This window comes from Phalacrocorax carbo, chromosome 1, assembly GCF_963921805.1.
Source record: "Phalacrocorax carbo chromosome 1, bPhaCar2.1, whole genome shotgun sequence".
Taxonomy (NCBI): domain Eukaryota; kingdom Metazoa; phylum Chordata; class Aves; order Suliformes; family Phalacrocoracidae; genus Phalacrocorax; species Phalacrocorax carbo.
In genome coordinates this window covers 195759669-195780478 of record NC_087513.1, presented here as the reverse complement: position 1 = coordinate 195780478, position 20810 = coordinate 195759669, and the positions used below count along the sequence as shown (strand labels likewise).

Below are 20810 nucleotides of genomic sequence, written 5' to 3'. Positions count from 1 at the left end.
GATGCAGTGGCTATGTTTCTTCCTGTGCTGGTATAAAAGCATAGTTAATGTTTGTTTGGTTGTTGTAACTATGCATTAATGTGCTTTTGGGCAGTTCTTTGGTATCTGAATATGCACTTGCTTTAGAGTTTTGTATATATTATGGTGATTCTCAGGTCCTCTGTCAGCCTTGTGTGGCTTGCTGATGGAACTTCAAAACTGGGAAGGAAAGTTTAAATTATCAGTAGTGAAAATGCTGTGTAGTGCATGATGTAAATGAAATTGGGTGAAGAATGCTGGAATACTTTGCTGTCATTCAGCCTTTTCTAACTTTTTTCTTTGATATTTTCTTGAAATTGGCTCCTTCAGTCTTTCTAAGGTAATGCTGCCATGTTTTCAGGTGCCTGGCTTGTCTATGAGCACACGTAACTATTTTATGTATATTTAAGGTATTTGTTGAACAGTTAAATATCAAAACAGGGAGCTGCTTGGACTGGGGCTGTGCTAGTAAGGTGTAGAGGCTACCGCATCTTGTTGAGCTGAAGTGCTCTCTTTGGATGGCAACACTGAGTGCTGCATGCTGCATTTTCCTGTTGGGTTCCCTGAGTGGAAGCCCTAATTTTTTTTAGGGGCATGTCTTAGTGCTGGACACTGTACTGTTTTACCATTAATATGCTAGAGATTCCTCATTCAGGAAACACTTGCCTGTCCTTGCTAGGAATGGGGGTGATGTTACATTTTTCTTGGAATGCTGTAATTTCCTACTTCTGCTCATATTTGTCTATGTTCTTTGTTAGTGTCTTGTCTTGCCCTTTAGGTTGCTGGGTAATTAGTTGGATCTTAGCATACAGTAGTATTCTGGATTAGTGTGCTTTCTTCATGATTTACGAAGCCTGTTAAATGTTCTTAATGTAGTGGTAGATTATGAAGACAGAGGTCATTGATGGAATAAAATACACCAATTGGTTTTGGGCTCTACAGTACAAGAGGGATACAAGAATATACGAGTGCGTCCCAAGGAGGGCAACAAAGATGGTGAAAGGTGGACTAGAGGGTGTGACTTATGAGGAGCGGCTGAAGATACTGGGTTTGTTCAGCTTGGAGAAAAGGGTACTGAGGGGTGACCTCATCTCTGTCAACAACTTCCTCATGAGGGGGAGCGGAAAGGGAGGTGCTGGTCTCTTCTCGCTGATGTCCGGCGGTGGGCTACGAGGGATGGACTTAAAGCCGCCTCAGGGGAAGTTCAGATTGGGTATTAGGCAAAAGTTCTTCAGTAAGGGTGGTGGTCAAGCCCTGGAATGAGCTTAGTAGGGAAGTGTTTGTGGCCCCAAGCCAGGTGGGGTTCAAGAAGTGTTTGGGCAATGCTCTTGGGTATCTGGTTTAACTTTTAGGCTGCCCTGTGTGGAGTCAGGAGTTGGACCTGATAATGCTCATGGGTCCCTTCCAACTCAGGATATTCTATGATAACATAAAAGCTATAATGCAATAGTATTTTAGAGGCCTTGGAGGACTTGATTTTCACTGACTGTTTAGAAGATAGCGTGTGCAAAAGTATTTCCTTTTATTGTTGATATATTTGTAGAACAAAAAGTGACCAAAGCACCTCATCAGTGAAGACTGAAAGGCATGTATAATCTCATAAAAAATGTTTTATTCAAGCCTAGTTGCCAGTGCAAAGAGTATGTAATATTAAAGCTGTGTGTAAAAGATGTAAGTTGGGAATTACTGGAGCTCTGCCATATTTATAGGTGGAGAACATTACATAAAACGTGACATCAGGACTTCCTTCCATGGAGTGGTTAACCAGTTATCTGCTTGTCACTTGCTGCAGAGTGAGATACCATTGACAGGGCTGTGAGTAGAGACTGGGGTTCAGATTGAATCTGGGGGTGAAATTTCTACCCGTGCTGTTGACTTTAATGGCTAGCTGAGTGAGTATTCCCTTGTCTGAGGGTTTGTAGTTAATGTATGCAGTCATAGCTGATGTATGCAGCTGTTGCCCTCACCTTCTCCAGTGTTTTTTTTCTTGCAGCCTAGCACTGCTGTTCTTGTTGCAATGCCTTCCTTTGAAGGATAGAAAGGGCTAACCTGCCTTTTCTGTTTTATGCTTCTGATGTCTTGTAAGGCAAGGACAATGGTGTTTGGGTCACTGGTGTGCACCTGAGCAGAGAGGCCTGTCAGAGCAAGTAAGCAGTATATAACCCTTGGATCCATAATGCACTTCATAAAAAAAGAAAGCTCGGTAAAGGTCTAAACAGATTCTCTTCTGCACTCCTGTGTCTTGGAAAATTAAATGGCATTAGGACATGTACTTTCCTCATAGCCAGTGACCTTTGTTCTTCAGCTGATGGATCCCAGGTTTCTTGTGCATCTTCATAATGGCAACCGCTTTGCTCGTAATGAGTAATGGTTGGAGAGCTTGCATATGTACTGGGTGACAGGTATAATATATCAAAACATGTTAACAGTATTCCAGTGAATGTTGGAATTGATTTCTTGATGTTTGTTTTGAAATCCTGTAAGCAGAAAAGGTCAGTATTCCATGATGCTTTGGAAAATAATTCATTTGCTGCGGTCTTGGTTTTGTCCTAACAGAGCAATAGGCAGCTGTGGAGAATAGTGTGCTGTAAGACAAGCTTATTTTATTCTGAAACTTAAAACAGCCTTTGGAAATGCTTCTTTGAGAAGCTCTTCTGCCTCATTACATGTGAAAGAAGAAATGAGGAGTTTGAACTTCTGAATTGAAAGGGGGGCTGTAGTGAAAATGTGGCTCTTTAGTTTCTTCATCTACAGCAGTTAGAGATTGCTGTTGAGTTTTCTACAGAAAGCTGAAATTCTCTGGAACTCATATCAGCACAGTAGAGTTATTTCCTGGGAAAGTACTGTTTTTCTTTTTAAAGCTTGGCTGCTGAGTTGAATGCTTAAACAGCTGCAAACATGGAGGAGACAACACATCACTTCAAATGAAGCCTACATTTGGTTTTATGCTGAATTTGAAGACACTGTACATGTATTGCTGGTTTTTTTGCACACAGTTTGAATATTGAAATTCCTTCTAACCTCTGCATGCCAGCTGAGGAGCTGGAGTGGGCCTGCAGTTAACTGTGAGTCCTGTTTAAAGAGGATGTCTTGGTATAGTTATACAAATGGTTTGGTTACAGTGTCAGGTTATCTAACTCTGTAGTAGAAGGGTATTTTCCAGGCTATGCTAGACAAGCAGATGTGCAAGCCATGTGCTTTCTATCCACCATTCTTTTTGCAGAAAGAACCAGGAACTAGCATTTCAGCAGCTTCATTTTTTTCTAGATGGAGGGCATCCTGTCTCCTTCAGCTCCATCAGCATGCTTCTCTTGAAGCTCACCATTCTTCAAATCACACAGGTCTTGTACATCTTCACTGTAGCAATCACTTTATATTTATAGCAGGTAAAGCGTTGGAGAGCTTGCGCATGGCAAGTGTGAAATACTTGAATGTTGAAGGGATGAGGTACAAATACCTTCAAGAGGAGTGTCTGAGAATGCTCTGGGGTTTAGTCTTCCAGCCCTCAAATGAAATGTAGCTATTGGAACGTTTGCCTCTGTCATCAAACACCACTCATACTCTTGTAGACTATCTTGAAATTCCAAGCATCCTTTGATTCAGGGTGGGTAATTCTATGCAAGTGTATAGATAAGATTAGGAGCAACACCTGGTTATAGCTCAAGCTAATAATGCTGTAAAGGCAGACCTTCGTGTCTAGTTGCTGAATTTCTGTGTTGGATTTGCACTGCTAATGTCAGGAAAAGCTTCCATGTTGGCATACTAATAAGTAGTTGGATTTTTAATCTTAAGCATTTTTCTTAGCCTGAAATAGCTGCATCTGAAATATTACTGTAAGATCGTTGGGATTCTGACTTATTTTCCTAAAATATTTGGTCTTCTGCTGGAGAAGATATGTGCTTTGCAATAATGTTATCCCGGTTGCTGTACTAACAATTCTGAGGGCCTATAAGCTTGCATGGATCTGTGGCTTCCTGTCATGTAGGAGATTATATTCTTCTTGGTCACTCAGCTGGCTGAACTGTTGTCTGACTAGTTGGCTTGATGTTGGAGCAGGTTTAGCAGCCTTCAGAAATTTCTGTATCTTGGAGAGTGATGGCATGGTTCTGTTCAATGGGATTTCTAACTCTATTTGCAATAACCGCTGGGAAGCAGTAATTAAAATTCCATGACTGGGCAAAATTCCAGAATTTTTGTTCTCTTAGATGCTTCAAGCTGACTAAATACTTGACATCACTTAGTAAATTGGTCCAGTTACTATTTCTGTGAGTTATTAATTGCCATCTAGTAAAATGAATGAAGGACTAAGTCAAACATTGTAGCAGATCAAACCCTTGTCTTAAAAGGGTGGCTTTCTGAAATGTACAGATATAGTAGTCTTATGCCGTATATAGTCCAGTTTGCATGTTTCTGTTACCAGTTCTCTTAATCTGAGACTATTGAGGAAGCAATGAAATAACGACCTTTAGTGGGCAGGTAGTATTTTTTGTGCCTGTGATAACAGCAGCTGAAATCCCAAACCTATCTCCTCTCCCTCTCCTACATTTTAAGATGAAGCTGTTTGTTCTTTGTTTTGTGCTACTTCCCCATTTGGATTTTCTGTTCCACTTCCTCCTCCTGCAAACTCTCTCCTATCCATTTCTTCTGAAGTCGTCTTCTGCTTTCCTTTCTAATTCTCTTTTATATCCTAGGATTCCCTATAAGAAAGAAATGTGTTGTGATGAACTTCTGCTTCGTGTCATTTCTGGTAAAACCCACAGATGCCTTTCTTTTAGAGAGTGAAATGCTTGGAGATGTAAAAAAAACCAAACAACCAAAACCCAGCAAACCACAACAAAAACCCTCCCCACTGCCACATTCATCCCCAAAGAAACTTAAAATGGAGGGAAGTAGATGCAAGACATGAAACGTAAACCCTTCTTCCTTCAACTGAGTGAACTGCCTACTATCAGATTTCTTTAAACCACAGAATGTTATTTTTGGCAGAACATCAGAAAGAGTATTCTTTCTTTTAAACAGTTGTTGTTTGGAAAACAAGCATATGTCTGGCATCATCATGGATTTCTAAAAGAGGAAAAAACGATTTTATTTTCAAAACATGTAGTAAAACTGTATTTTCAGCAGAATCAAATGTTAAATTTGTTGGGAAGCTTAAATTTAGTGGTGTGTCCTTAGAGTTGGTTGTCAAGGTTGAAACAACAAGCACAGTTAGCCCTTAAGCTGCTAAATGCTAATCATAGCTTGGCAAGAGTTTTCCTCAGCCTAGTTACTGGGCTCCAGAGGAGGACTCAGGCAGCCTGTAATTTTTTGAAGTTTTTCAAAGCTAAACTTAAATGTTGATGTTCAGATATAAATAAATAAGGCTTCATTTTACGCTTATGGTAACTGTGATGTTAACTGTAAAACCCAGGGCTATAAACGAGTAGTTTGAGTGTCCCCAGTCTTGTTCATCTTGGTAGAATTACAGCCTTTGAATATGAAGCATTAGAAAATATATTGAAGTAAGCTATGTGAACCTAAGGGATGACAGGCTAAACAGTGAACAGCTTTGATTTGTTGGTCAAAGATAACTTCCTTTATGCCTCATTACAAAACAATAAATATGGGACAGAACAGTCCCAGATAGCTGAAGAAGTTTGTCTAGGTTCATTCAGTTACAGGGATGGGATAAGAATAGAGAAAAATCATGTGGTTTAGCACTGAGTGGGAAACATTTGAGAGATTTAACTGTGAGGGTAGCAAGTGTGGGTGTTGAATCTAGAGGAATAAAACCCATGAATTTAATTAAGGGTATTGATAGCTATTGTATTTTCTGAGATGTTCAACCTGATTTTAGAATGAAAATATATGGAGGAAACCTTGAAACAAAAGCTTGTCTGAAATACAAAGCTTGAAGGACAAGTGTTCTTTTGTCAGAAGTGTATTTTTGAGTCTTCTAAATCCACTTTGAACAAATACTAAAATAACTATACTGTGGGAAAGATAAGACTGTAGAAATAATTAAATTCCACTGTGGATTAGTTAATTTGCATGATACTACTGGCCTTCTGTAAAATATGCCTTCATGCCTTTTTGCTCATTTCTGCAGGTGTATAATGAAGTGTTGATCCTCTTCTAGTTCAAAGCACGCAGGACTTGCTGATTTAAAAAAAATTCTTATTGGCTCTTAAAAGAATAGACTTGGCCAAAGTGGGGAACCTTCAGTCTTATGTTCTTCTGTAGGTTGAAACAACTTTTCGTGATTCTGAGTAGAAAAGAATGTGACCTATGGAACAGCTGGCCCATAAAGATACAGTAACTGCAGGTACCTTGTCCTCCCCTTCCCCCTCAGACAAAGAATGTTAGCTGTTTGTGTAAGATTGGGATTTACAGCAGTTTTATGCAGGAACAGATACTGATACTCTAAAGGCTTAGGAGGAAGTGAAGTTGTTTTCCTTATTAATGAGTAGTCTCTGCCAGATAGATTCTTGGTAGCCAAGAGGCTTTATAAATTGCTCAACTGATCTAGTAATAGTTTTTACCTACTCTTTATTGATTTTTAATACCTTTTGTTCCTAATGCACAGATACATTGCTTTATGGCTGGTTGTGCTTGCGGATGAAAATTATTTACTGTTGATAGCATAATATCACTTCCAGCTATTAAATCAGTTTTCTCCTGTTATGCAGAGAGAGATGGCAAAGAATGTAAGTTGCAAAGGGGTGTGAAATCTGAAAACATGCCTCTTGTGTGTTCTCATGTGCTTTTGTTTGAATTCTGGCTAATCCTTTTTATTTTGCTTATTTCTTCAGAAGTGCATCTGGTACAAGATTTAATGTTAAACTTTCTTCTCATAAGTCTGTTTACTATTTATTAAACTAGGATCTTTAGATTAGAAACGTAGAAATAGGGAAATACTTTTCTGTATTGTAACTGTACAAGAACTAGGAAAGTTTAGTCTTAGTTTAGGCCTAGTTAGTTGTATCTTAGTTTACTGGCTTGGTTTAAAAAAATTACATAATCCCTTTAGAGGGAAAGGAGGGTTGTGCTAGGGAGGAGGGGTCTTGTGTTTCTGGGAATAGGTATTGTGTGTGCTCCCATTGCCAGTGCAGTATTGCTCTGTGTAATAGTCTGTTTGGGTTTAAGTCTCCCAAGAACAAGTCCTACCTCTTTTTGAGCAAGCTCATTTCTCAAAGAGCTGGAAATTGGTAGGGGACTAAAGAGTTCTGCTGATACATGAAATACCATTGACCTTTTGTCCAAAATTTTATGTGATACTGTGGTACATCTTGGTATTAATCAATTGGTGTTGCCTGTTACTAGTTGTTAATTACTTCAATAAAAGCAGAGAAAGAATGACTGACTTGAAGTGATGAGATGCAGGAGTCTGATGGAGAAGGGGTTTTGAGACTAAAATTCCACTTAATTGTACAATCCAAACGAATATTTTTTGCACAAAGCCAGTGATCTATTTGCCTGCAAAGCACAGTAAAGCATCACCAGTGGAGGATTGGTGTGCTGGTTCGTGGTCAGACTTCTTATTATACTTCTGGTGTCTTTGCTTTATGTTTAGGGGAGGACAACAGGAATTTTGTAGCAGTAAGGTTATATCTAGAAAGCTGTCTTGATCCAAGTTGTAAAATCTTAAACCTGAGTCTTTCAGTGGGCCATATGAGGGCAAAGATCATCGTGTGGGTACTGGTTATTGTTACTGTGACTTTTTATTGGGAAAATGCCCTTTCCCCACAACTGCCTACTTGGTCCTGATGATTGATCATTTGTTTATTTTTTGAGCACTTGAACATGGGTTTGTCCTAATAATAGCTTCAGTTGTCCACTTCAAAGTTGCAAGATTCCCTTTTGTAGTAGTAGTTTTGATGCAGAACATTGTTATTTACGTGTTAACCTGGCAATAGGCTACTCCTAAATAAACGCCTTTCTCAAGGGAAGGGCATTTCTATACTATTGTCATGCTTGAAAATGAGGTAGGTGGAAGGTTTTGTTCCCTTTGGTTTTCTTCCGTGTATGCCAGCAGCATGGTTAAATCTCATTTTCAGGAAGCCTTGACTTAAAGGAAAGAAAAGGGGGGAGGAACTCCCCAAACCATAAAACCAAGGATATTGTTAGTTGAGTAGTGAAATTTAGACACATTTAAATGCCACTTTTACACTTCCGTGGTGTGAATGTCCCAAATATGTAAGGGTAACAAAGGTAAATCTTAGAGTATCGGCAATTTTGAGAACTGAGCTTGGATCTTCCATGTGTATCAAAAGAGGACAGAAAATAATTAATGAAACCTGGTTTGAAATTTTTGGTTTTTCTAAAGTAGACCTGCATGGCAGGACTAAAATTGGTGAGACAGGAAGTGTGTTGCTAGTAGTTTACAGAAATGCCAGTTTACTGCTGGTTAATGGAAAATAGTTACTTCTGCAGCCAGTAAGTTGAAAACATAGGATCCTAAGTGTTTGGGACAATAACATCTTCAAAAAAAAAGTGGTATTCCTATGGTAATCTGCAACAAGAGTTGTTAAAATTAGAAAACCAGCATGTATCTAAAAGAATGTTACTAAAAAACTAGAAAGCCACTACTGTGCTAAAAGAAAAATTGTATTATTTGGGATCAGGTGACATTTTAAGTGGTTCCTCATAAAGGGGGCTTTAAAGAAAAAACAAAGCAAATCACCCAAATACCCCAACAACTTCCCTGGCGCAAAAAAAAAAAAACCCAACCCCAAAACCAAACCACTACCATACCAAACCCCAAAACACCACCCCCCCACCCCCCAACAACCCTGCCCAAAAACCAAAAAACACCCAAACAAGGTTCCATGCCTTCTTGGATGATCTGTTTTTAGTTCATTGTACCGATGCATAATTTGCCAGGAGTTTTGTAACCTTTAATAATATGAGTGGTCAGATCTGATGATTGTAGTGCTTACTCCACGTTGTGGTCACAGAGGTCACCTATGAAAACCTACATGAGCATTTGAAACCAAGGTCTCTTGTGGTGGAAGAGTCAAGATTTGCCAAGGTGTCGAGTTCTCAGTCTGGTGTAGCTTTACTTGCTAGCTTCCACACACGTACTGTGCGTGTGCTTGTGTAAGCTTAACATGCTGAATGTTAGCAGTTCTCAAACTTTTAATTGACCCTCCCTTTTTGGTCATGGTTTGTTCCTCTGCTGCTCTTTTGCCAGCACCAAGCAGCTGTTAAATGAAGAGGGAAAGAGGAAGCAATGAGTCACAGCTGTGTGGCTCTGGTCCCATCCTCTGTGAAGTAGAACCCCAAAGCATTGTGTGGTTTCTGCTTTCCTATATGGAGGTTGGAAGAGGTGGATTTGAAGCTGTGCCAGCTTCCCTGCTGTCTCTTCTCTCTTCCTTTCCCAGAGCAGAGTGGTCAGTCATGACCAAGATGCCTGGTTTCTTCCACTCCCAAGTGTAAGTTGCACATTGCTTTGGAGCTGTCAGCTGCTGCCTGGGCAAGCACGATATTGCCTTGGGACATTGCATACTTCCTTTCCTGGGGTACATTCTGTGCTTCCATGCTTGTCTACACAGTTTTAAAGAGAACGGCTTTTGCTCTTTGAATGGGGAAAAAGAAACCCCCAGCCCCTACTGTGGACTTCTTGGTGGCCTGTGCATTTCAGCAAGCAGCTGCCTCTGTCTCAAAACATTTAAGGTTTGTTTTTTCCAAAGTCAAGATATTTTGCCTCTGTGATGTAAATATGCATTTAATTCTTGAAAATAATCTGTATTTGTAGTTTTCAAAATCTTCAGTCGAGGAAGGCAAAGAGAGCAGGACTTGAGAGTGTAGTTGAAATGGATATTTAATGGTTGATGGAAGACTGAGGAAGGGACACAGGCAAGAAGCTGAGGGAGAATAGGATGGCATACCAGCAATCACATTATTATGAACTGTTGAGAGATCTGAGATATGTATATACATACATTATTGTCTAAGAAAACATAGATTTCTTAATACATACTTGGTTATTAGATTAAGATTTTTGTAGTTGTTTCAAAATTTCTTAATGGAAATTACTGATGTAAGATGCTGCATTTGTGGCAGCTGATTGTCCTGTTCCACCCCTGCCTGCACAAAAATACTAAACATGGCTGTGAAAATAATATTGAAATAATATGAAGAACAGGATTTACTGAATTTTTGAGAGTATTTGGTGGGAGCAGGCAAATCTGATCTCTTGAGTTAGTATCAACTGCTTTGTGTTGAGCCTGATGATAAAGCAATAGATGACATGAATGGGTTATGTGATTAGGTTAATGAAGTTCATAGTTTTCCTTACCCATATTAAACAGTGTGAAGTTGAAGTAGTTTTAAAATTCCCTTTTATGAGAACAGGTCTTAATTAAAACCATAAAAATCTCATGGTAACAGCAGGCATGATGGCTTTAAGCCACTTCAACCTTCTTTCCGAAAGAAAAAGTGGATTTTATTTCACATACTTCTGTGATTTCTGTGATTTGTTTGATCTTCCTAAACTGCTAAGCTCCTCTGCATTGAACGAGATTTGAGGTCACAGATCCATGCAAAACTGCTTTCGTGTAACTGGCTTATAAGTAAAAATGTTAATAATGAAAAAGACCGAAATGAAACAAACAAAACCACCTGTCTCATCTGGCCTTTTGTGTGTGTGTGGGAAAAACCTTGAGAAATTGGGATAAACTTGAACCATGCAGTTAATACTAGAGTATGCTAATCTCTTTCAAGAATAGCTCTCCAGCTGGGGTGTAAAATGGAATAATTAAATACATAAGTTTTCACCTGTTCAAAGTGCTTTCATTTCTCTCCCTCCCTTCTCACCCTTCTTATTTGTTTACATCATAGTGTCCTTAATTGAACCCCATAGGTCAGCTGTAAAGAGTCACTAACTGTTTAATTCCATGCAGCTTCAATTTTATAAATAGTGGCTCTTTAATGATTAATCTGCATGATACCTACATCTGTCTAGAACCAATTGAAATGGTTTTTGAGACTTTCAAAATGGGGAAAACCCACACTTTTCACAAATATCTTCCAGGCTGTGTCCTACTGAACCTTTATAAAGGTTTTGTCTGTATACATATGTAGAGAGATGTATCTATAGATGTATCTACAGATACGACAGGCTTTATAAATAGAACTAAACTGCCATAGTGTATATCTACATGCACACCTAAGTGTGTACATATGAGAGAACTGTTCGTAAGAATAGAATATTTAAGTTGGAAGGAACCAGCAATGATCATCTGGTCCAACTGCTTCAGGGCAGACTGAAAGTTAAAGCATGTTATTGTCCAAATGCCTCTTAAACACTGACAGGCTTGGGGCACCAACCACCTCTCTAGGAAGCCTGTTCCAGTGTTTGACCATCCTCTTGGAAAAGAAGTGCTTCCTAATGTCCAGTCTGAACCTCCCCTGGAGCAACCTTGAACCATTCCCACACCTCCTATCACTGGGTACCAGTGACCAGATATCGGCACCTCCCTCTCCATTTTGCCTCCTCAGAAAGCTGTAGAGGGCAATGAGGTCACTCCTCAGCCTCCTTTTCTCCAAACCAGACAAGCCCAAAGTCCTTAGCTGCTCCTCATAAGCCATGCCTTCCAGCCCTTTCACCAGCTTTGTTGGCCTTCTCTGGACGCATTCAAGGACATTCACATGCTTCTGAAATTGTGGGGCCCAGAACTGCACACAGTACTCAAGGTGAGGCCACACCAGCGCTGAATACAGCGGGATAATCACCTCTTTTGACTGGCTGGTTATGCTGTGTTTGATGCACCCCAGGATGCGGTTTGGCCTCTTGGCTGCCAGGGCACACTGCTGATTCATACTGAGCCTGCTGTCATCCAGCACCCCCAGATCCCTTTCTGCAGGGCTGCTCTCCAGCCACTCCTCTCCCAACTTGTACTTGTGCCTGGCATTACTCTGTCCGAGGTGCAGAATCTGGCACTTGGACTTGCTACATTCATCCCATTGAACAGGACTGACCCTAGAACTGAACCCTGAGGAACACTGCTGCTGACCTGCCACCAGCCAGATGTAGCCCCATTCACTACCACCATTTGAGCTCTGCCCTTTACCCAGTGCACTGTGAACCTGCTCGTCCCACAGCTGGACAACTTGTCTAGAAGGATGCTGTGAGGGACAGTGTCAAAAGCTTTACTAAAATCCAGAAAAACTACATCCACCACCTTCCATTCATCCACTAGGCAGGTGACCTTATCATAAAAGGATATCAAATTAGTTAAACAGGACTTTCCCTTTGTAAACCCATGTTGGCTGTGCCTGATGATTGCGTTATTCTTTAAATGCCTTTCAACAGCACCCAGTTTAATGTTCTCCATATTTTCCCCCGGAACTGAGGTTAGACAAACAGGTCTGTAGTTCCCTGGGTCTTCCCTCTTGCTCTTCTTGTAAATTGGAATAACATTGGCTAGCTCCCAGTCAGTGGGGACCTCCTCAGACTCCCGAGACTGTTGGGAGATGATCGAGAAGAGTCTTGCCATAACATCTGCTAGCTCCTTCAGTACTCTGGGATAAATCCCATCAGGCCGCATGGACTGTGAACATTCACCTGATCCCTTACAATTTCAGTGTCCACAAATGGAAGGTTGCTGTTCCTGCACTTGTGGTCCTCTTGGGACTGGGCAGCTTAAGGACTATCAGTATTTTTAAGTACTGAGGCAAAAAAAAATATTGGGTGCCTCTGCTTTTTCTTCATCCATATTAGTCAGATGGCCATCTTCAACAGGTATTGGTCCAATGTTTTCTTTAGACCTCCTCTTGTTGTTAACATACTTAAAAAAGCCTTTTAAGGAATCATAGAGCAGTTTGCAATGGAAGCAAGCTTCATATCTCAGATGGGGTTTTGAACAAAGGATGTGGCCCCTGAAGAGAATGTAATTACAGGGAAGGTGCGATTTATTTTTTTTTTTGTGAGCCCAGGTCTATACCACAAAGCATCGTTCTGTCTGCTAGGGTGAAGGGTATGTCTCCTTTTCTCCAAATGTTGAATATGAACACTCTTCTGTTTTTCCATTTCTCTTTCACTTCCAAGCTATAGGGGAATTAGCCACAGAGTGATGTGAGTGGTTACTTTCAGCTAGATCCACATGTAAAAATACATCTTGCCCCTGGATGGGGTAGGCTAGGGAGACCAGCTATTCTCTTGATCCAGCCTGTGATCATCTGCATAATTCTGATTCCATGGAACTGAAGCTGGCTGTCAGCTGTGGCAGTGCTAAGTAAGATACCATTAAGTATGACCTTGCTGCTGCCTCCTTCCCTGTTGCATTTTTTTATAGATATGATTTTTTTCCCTTTTTAAAAATTACATTAGTTCTTAATTTGCCTTTTTTCTTAGGCATTCTGAAGCCTACTAAATTTCATTTATCAGTCTTAGTTGTCTCATTTTAGTGGTATATATGTGTACGTGTGATATTTTTGACTAATACTTTTCAGTGGGGTTCTGTGTCCTGTGCTGATTCATGCTTTTCTTATTCTGCCACTTCTCTCTAACGTTATGAAACAGTAGAGTACAGACTGCATGAGTACTATTTATGGAGAAGTTTGAACTAAAGAAAATCTCAAGTTTTGTTCAGGACAGGATAAAGTCCACTATTTCCTTTGAATGTTGACTGTTAGCTATCTGACAATACTTTAGTATTTTTCATGTCACCATGTCCACTTTTTTTTAGTGAAGCATTTAACTTGAAAGTCTGTACCTCTGTCTTCCATCATTTGGCCTTGGACTAATCCCTTTAATGAGCCCACTAGTTTTCTTTCTTCCGGGGTACTTGTACAAAGCGTCTGTCTAGATGTTCATGCTTTGTAGCAGTATCTGCTTAACCACAGGAAATGAGGTTGAATGCTCCAGCAAGCAGAATTTAAGGGACTTTTTTATTTTAAGGAGCACGTTCTTAAATCTGATTAGCTGACAAACTGTGCTATATAAAGCGTGTCCCCCCCCCCGCCTGGGTGGGCAACAACTGAAATAAATGACAGAGGCTCTGTCTGCTGAGGAAGGCCCATTTTTAGTACTGTAACTCAAGCAGATCTCCACTTGGATGTAAAGTAAAGCATTCCCTTATGTAAAGCATTAGGGTGACATCTCTGGGCACTGGGAGTAGAGCTAGGAGGGAGGTCTTTGCTTTTCTGTAAAGATGTATGCACCAGACTTCTGGAGAAGAGCACAGGGCTATAGTGGGAGAAGGAGCAGGCTGATAGTACAGAAGAGTTGTATAGTGAGATTAGGATTGCTACCTGTGAAGATTTAGGGATGGTAGATGCTGCCAGCAAACATTTTCAAGTGTTTGAAAACATTTTAATACTGATATCCAGCTGAAACTTGTTCCTTCTCAGAAGTATTAGAGTTATTTCTTTGACAGTGATGGGAGGATCTTTTTATTTTAGATGAACAATGAGAAAGCGAAAGAGCTATTTCCTGCCTGTTATGGTTGGTACTAGTCATTTGTGGTATAGCCTTATCTTTACACTTGGCTTTATTTGCAGTAAAGAATCAGTGCTGACCATTAAGGAAGAGAGTGTCGTCCTGGGCAAGCCTCTTCCCATTGAGGTACCAGAGATATCTGGGGGCTGGTCAGTGCTAGTATGGTGCTTATCAGCCAAGAAAGTCTGACAAATCAGTGCTGTTACTGGCTGGCTCGTAGGCTTGATGGGCTGCCTTTTGTATATTGCAAAATCTCTGAAGATCAAGTGTTTAACTTCAGATAAATTCCACAAGATGTTTAGGATTTTGCCAGCCTCCAGTTTAGATAGATCTACTCTGTGCAATACTGAAGGACTGCTATACTCAGTCAAGCAGTGCATGTTTGCACCATAATCCAGTGAGTGAAAACAAGTAAGAGAGATACCAGCTACTCCACAGCAGGTTGGACGTTTACACTTTGTAAAAAAAAAACAACAACAAAATCTGTAAAAAGTCTGCCTGTGCTTTAAAGAAAACCTCTAGAGCTTGAACTTGTCTGGGAGGAATTGGTCGCAGAGGATACACTGTGTGCTGTGTCCAAGTCTGACCATCAAAGTAGTTCTCGTAAAGGTATGGAGTAGGAAATTGTCCCTTGAAGGCTTGGCAGAGGGTAGGTGGCTCTCCTCGTTCTAAGGACAGTGTAGGTCCTAACTAAGTCTGGATGTCTGTGGAGGGTCAGAGTTTGGGCTGGACAATAGCAATTGAATCTTAAATTAAAGACTGCCTGGAAAACATGAGCTGCTGTGTCTTCCTTTATGCTGCTCCTGTTATGTGCCCAAGTTTGACTGGGGTCTGGATCAAGCCTAGTTTAAAGGTAAACTTCTAGTTGTCTTCATCAGTTTCATGAAAGCTGCTTAGGATGGGCCACCAAGAGGCCCCTTGGTTCTAAGTAACTGGTTGTATGGCTCTTTCAGAGAAAAGCCTCCCATTCCACTGTTAGAAGTACTTCAGACCAAGTGGGACTTATGGTGTGAATTTGGGATTGTCCTGTGCAGGGAAAGGAGTTGGACTTGATGATCCTTGTGGGTCCCTTCCAACTCAAGACATTCTATTATTCTATGATTCTAACCACTAATGGATGCATGGTTCTGCTCTTTGACTCTAGAAGTTGTCTGGGTTTTCCAAATGTCTGCTGTAGAGTTACAGTGGTTTCCAAGATTTAATTTAATTCTTTTAAGATTGAATACACCCAGGAAGTTAACAAGGCAAATGGTATTGAAGACTTAAAACACTTCCTTTTTTGTGGGTATGCATTGATAAAAGTTACTTTGTGATTAAAACTACAGTAGTAAGCTTTGGATCTCCATATATGAAACCATGTTTTAAAACCCCTCCCCCTACCCCAGAAAGCAGACTTTAAAATAAAAGTTTTTTTCACCATTTTGATGGTGACCTAGCATTTGGATACTTTTAATCCTCAATCTGTATAAAAGTTGTGTTTTGCATTAAATCCTTTATGGGTTTTTTCCCTGTGGATTTCTGAAGTAATCCTGTGTGCCATATAGCTTGTTCTTCAAATTGCTTGCATACAATCTCCTCATTTCTAGGAGTCCTGTTCAGAAAGTTTTAAAACGTTGATTTTAAACAAAATTCAGCTGGATGTACTTTTCTAACCAGAAGTGATATACATTTTGCATCTCTAAAATCTTGTCCTGTTGAAACTGTTCAGGACTTTCTGTAATTTAGTCAGTGAGTATGAGTCAAATGGGACACTTGGCAGAGGAGTCGGTGATGTACTTGGTAATGAGTAAGAATCTTTTTATAATGGCTTTCATTGGGATTTCTTTCCTCATGAAGATTTTATGGGAAAGAAAAAATCCATTCAAAAGGTAGTGTGTATATTCACAGTTATGCCAGTATATAGATATTGCTGGACTGTTAATGGTGTACTGAAATATATTCCTTTCTATATCTCACGTTGCATGCACCTGCAGTATTTTTTTCACCTTAAACATAGAATGTATAGTGAGAGAGTCTAGCATTTCTTCTCTGGCTTATCCTGGGTCTTTTTTAAATATTACTGTAAAAAAAAATAAATCTGATTTAGAAAAGGATATAGAACTGCTTGACAGTGGCCATGTCTTGATGTCTTTCTTTAGCCACATAAGGATTTATACTAACCCCTAGAATATATGTCAGGATAGTTGATCTCATTTCACCATGAAGACTGTGCAAGAGTCTCATCCTCACCCTTTGTGCAGTAATTCTCAGCTTCTTTTCCATCCCTGTATAGGTCACACATATTGCTGACCTTAGTGGAGGTCATCCTTTCATCTCAGTTATCATGTTCATGCAGTGCAGCACTACAGACGTATGGATGTAACTGATGGAAGTGGTGACCTGCAGCGTGTGGGCAGGAATGAGTAGCTAATGTGGGGAACTGAGAGCCTCATAAGGTGCCGTTGCTGCTGAGGCTAATGTAATGTGTAAATACATCCTTGACCACCCTGGTAGTAGTGGAAGGTTTGAGTTCTATATCAAGTTCCAGTCACCTTGTACTAGGCTTTTGCTTTATGACATCTATTTTGTAGGGTTTTTCAGTCTAGTGGTAATTGCTCTAAAGCAGATTTACTGTTTCTTGAACCACAGGTATACTTGAATAAATCAATGCTGGTTCAAATAACTTAAGTTAATCCTGTCTGACATAATTTTAGTGAAGATTGTGAAGCTGCATTTGGAAGGCACCTTCTTCCCCATAAAGTACACCTATCCTAGTGATAAGACAGGGGGACCTCTGTGAATTAGCTATATGTACCTGAGCTTTTTATAATGTGTAACTTCAGAGCAGTTCCTTCTGTAAGCGCACAAACACTTAAGTGAGGACCAAGATCTTGGCCAACTGGTAGATCTTGGTAGCAAGCTAACTAGAGGGCAATATTATGTTTGGAATACATGGCCACTGCAACAACACTTACTAGACTTGAAGTGGGGGCACCATGGTGTTAAAGCTCTAATATTTTGTGGTAGGATGAAGGAAACTTAGAGTGGTGACAGTGAACATAATCATAGAATCAATAAGGTTGGAAAAGACCTTTAAGATCATTGAGTCCAACTGCTAACCTGTCACTGCCAAGTCCACCACTAAACCATATTCTCAAGCACCACATCTACCCTTCTTTTAAATACCTCTAGGGATGGAGACTCAACCACTTCCCTGGTCAGCCTGTTCTAATATTTGACAACCCTTTCTGTGAAGAAGCTTTTTCTAATGTCCAACCTAAACTTCCCCTGATGCAGCTTGAGGCCATTTCCTCTTGTCCTATTACTTCTTACTAGGGAGAAGAGTCCAACCCCTACCTCGCTACAACCTCCTTTCAGGTAGCTGTAGAGAGCAATAAGGTCTCCCCTCAGCCTTCTCTTCTCCAGACTAAGCAACCCCAGCTCCCTCAGCCGTTCCTCAGAAGACTTGTTCTCTAGACCCTTCACCAACTTCGTTGCCCTTCGGACATGCTCCAGCACCTCGGTGTCCTTGTAGTGAGGGGCCCAAAACTGAGCACAGACTCAAGGTGTAGCCTCACCGGTGCTGAGTACAGGGGCACTATCACCTCCCTGCTCCTGCTGGCCACACTATTCCTGATAGAAGCCAGGATGTCACTGGCCTTCTTGGCTGCCTGAGCACACTGCTGGCTCACGTTTAGCCAGCTGTCAACCAACACCCCCAGGTCATCTTCCTCCAGACAGCTCTCCAGCCACTCTTCCCCAAGCCTGTAGGGCTGCATGGGGTTGTTGTGACCCAAGTGCAGGACCCAGCACTTGGCCTTATTGAATCTCATACCGTTGGCTCCGGCCCAGCGATCCAGCCTGTCCAGGTCCCTCTGTAGGGCCTTCCTGCCCTCCAGCAGATGAACACTTCTACCTAGCTTGGTGTCATCTGCAAATTTACTGAGGGTGCGCTCAGTCCCCTCATCCTGTTCAATATCTTCATTGATGATCTGGACTACCCCAACACTGAGCCCTGGGGAACACCACTTGTGACTGGCTGCCAACTGGATTTGACTCCATTCACTACCACTCTCTGGGCTCGGCCATGTAGCCAGTCTTTATCCTAGTGCAGAGAGCACTTGTCCAAGCCATGAGCAGCCAGCTTCTCCAGGAGAATGCTGTGGGAGACAGTGTCAAAGGCCTTACTAAAGTCCAGGTAGGCAACATCCACAGTCTTCCCCTCATCCACTAAGCGAGTCACCTTCCCATAGAAGGAGACCAGGTTAGTGAGGCATGACCTCCCTTTCATAAACCCATGTTGGCTGAGCCTGATCCCCTGGTTGTCCCGCATGTGCTGCGTAATGGCATTCAAGATGATCTGCTTCATGACCTTTCCCGGCACCGAGGTCAGGCTGACAGGCCTGTAGTTCCCTGGATCCTCCTCCTGACTCTTCTTGTAGAGGGGTGTCACATTCGCTAGTTTCCAGTCATCTGGGACCTCCCTGGTTGACCATGACTGCTGATAAATGGAGAGTGGCTTGATGAGCTCTGCCAGCTCCCTCAGTATCCTTGGGTGGATCCCATCTGGCCCCATGGACTTGTGAACATCCAGGTGAAGGAGCAGGTCGGTGACTGCTGCCTCTTCAACAACTGGGACTTCATTCTGCAGACTATTTCCATCTCCCAGCACAGGGGCCTAACAACCCTTGAAGATGACCAGTCTGACTATTAAAGGCTGAGGCAAAGAAAGCCTTAAGTACCTCAGCCCTCTCCTTATCTTTGGTGGCAAAGTTACCTTCTGCATCCAACAAAGGAGGGAGGTTCTCCCTGGCCCTCCTTGTCACTGATGTATTTATAAAAACATTTTTTGTTATCTTTAATGGCAGCGGCCAGGTTAAGTTCCAGCTGGGCCTTTGCCTTTCTAATCTTTTCTCTGCATAACCTCACAACATCCTTCTTGTCCTTCTGAGTCACCTGCCCCTTCCTCCAAAGGCAGTAAGCTCTCCTTAGGAGGTGTTGTCTAGGGTACTGGTGTCTTGCCTTTGAGAAATCTGTGTGTGGTGACTATAGGAGTGTTTTGCTCTTCTAGATGCTTTGGCTTTGAAATAAATCCTATTTTATAAATGTGTACTTGAAATAGAGAAGTTTTTTTTTCCTCTCATATAGATTTTTATTGTCTAAAAGGTCTAATCAAGTTCCATCAAGGAATACGTAGCAGCAGTCTTTAAAAATATGGCTGTATTGTATTTCATATTAGTCTCTTATGATCAAACAGTTCTTGAAGAAAGGGCAGCTGTGTCTTAACCACAAAACTTAATTTATAAAACTTAGTGTATGACTAAATGCTCATCTCTAGGTCAGAATATTCTCTTGCTGCTAGGATCTGTACTATTTTCATGGAAACAGCTCAATAAATTTTTGCAAGAGGTTCTCATTGCCTTTTTTATTTTGTTTTGTTTTAGTGGGTTTGTGTTTAGTAATATTTAATTTACTGTGAACTGTCTCAGAGGGACTCAAAGCTGGCGTTTTATTATGCTTCTCTATAGGCCATTATCTCACGTTTTTCCATCCCCACTGTCTTTAAGTGGGTAAATGTTACCTTCTCTGCAGATATTTCCAGTTAAAGTACACTGATTATAAAATAACACAAGCTATTTTCTTATCTTGAAAAAATTTTGGCTGTAACATGAAATAATGATTAGCTTCAAACAGAAGTTATGTCTAGGTTCTACTCGTGCATGTTTTAGTAATTTTTTTAACTGATGACTGAACCTGATTTTTTAATGCATATCTTTAATTATTTTATTATTGAAAAGCTAAGGTGAAATTTGTTTTTGTTTGCAGAGAAAGCGACCTGAGTGTGCTAGCAAGTTACAGAACAGCCAGTTATCTTCTCGAACTTGTAAACGGAAAGGATCTTCTCTACTCCACTTTTTTTAAATGGTAAGTTGTTCAAGGGAGCTCTTACTGAACGTACCTTGTAACTTATTTTGCTTTTGTGTGAATCAGTTACAAATAGCTTTGAAAACTGTTGTAAGTCCTTAAACTGAAGACCAGTGATGAAGTTTGGAAACTGTCCAGAAGGTTTTGAGTTAGCATTGGGAAGGATGTTTATATCTTTGTGATGTTGAAGATAAGCTGTGTTAGGCCCTGAAACAAATGTCAAAGCCACTGCTAGCCCGGGAGACTAGTATTGTTTAAACACTAATCTTACTGTGTAGAAAACAGAAATAAATTTACTTTATTCATGGTTTTTCATGAGATATTGGATTTATAAATTTGCATCTGTTAATTTCTTTTACCCTGTATGATCCGTACTTTGCTGACTTGTCATCTTGAAGATGTAAAGTAAATCTGCTAAGGTTGAATGTTTGACTATTTGCCTCAAAGTGCAACGGATAATAAAAGA

The 20810-nt window shown here is 40.7% G+C and overlaps 1 protein-coding gene across 3 annotated transcripts in view; it reads left to right on the top strand.

Annotated features, from left to right (window-relative positions):
• WASF3 (WASP family member 3) overlaps nucleotides 1–20810 on the top strand; it is a 76824-nt gene that overhangs the window by 5507 nt on the left and 50507 nt on the right. For all 3 annotated transcript variants that reach the window (XM_064441111.1, XM_064441110.1, XM_064441113.1), the window contains one exon: nucleotides 20246–20344. The gene's annotated coding sequence lies outside the window, so the exon portion shown is untranslated. The remainder of the gene's footprint in view (nucleotides 1–20245; nucleotides 20345–20810) is intronic.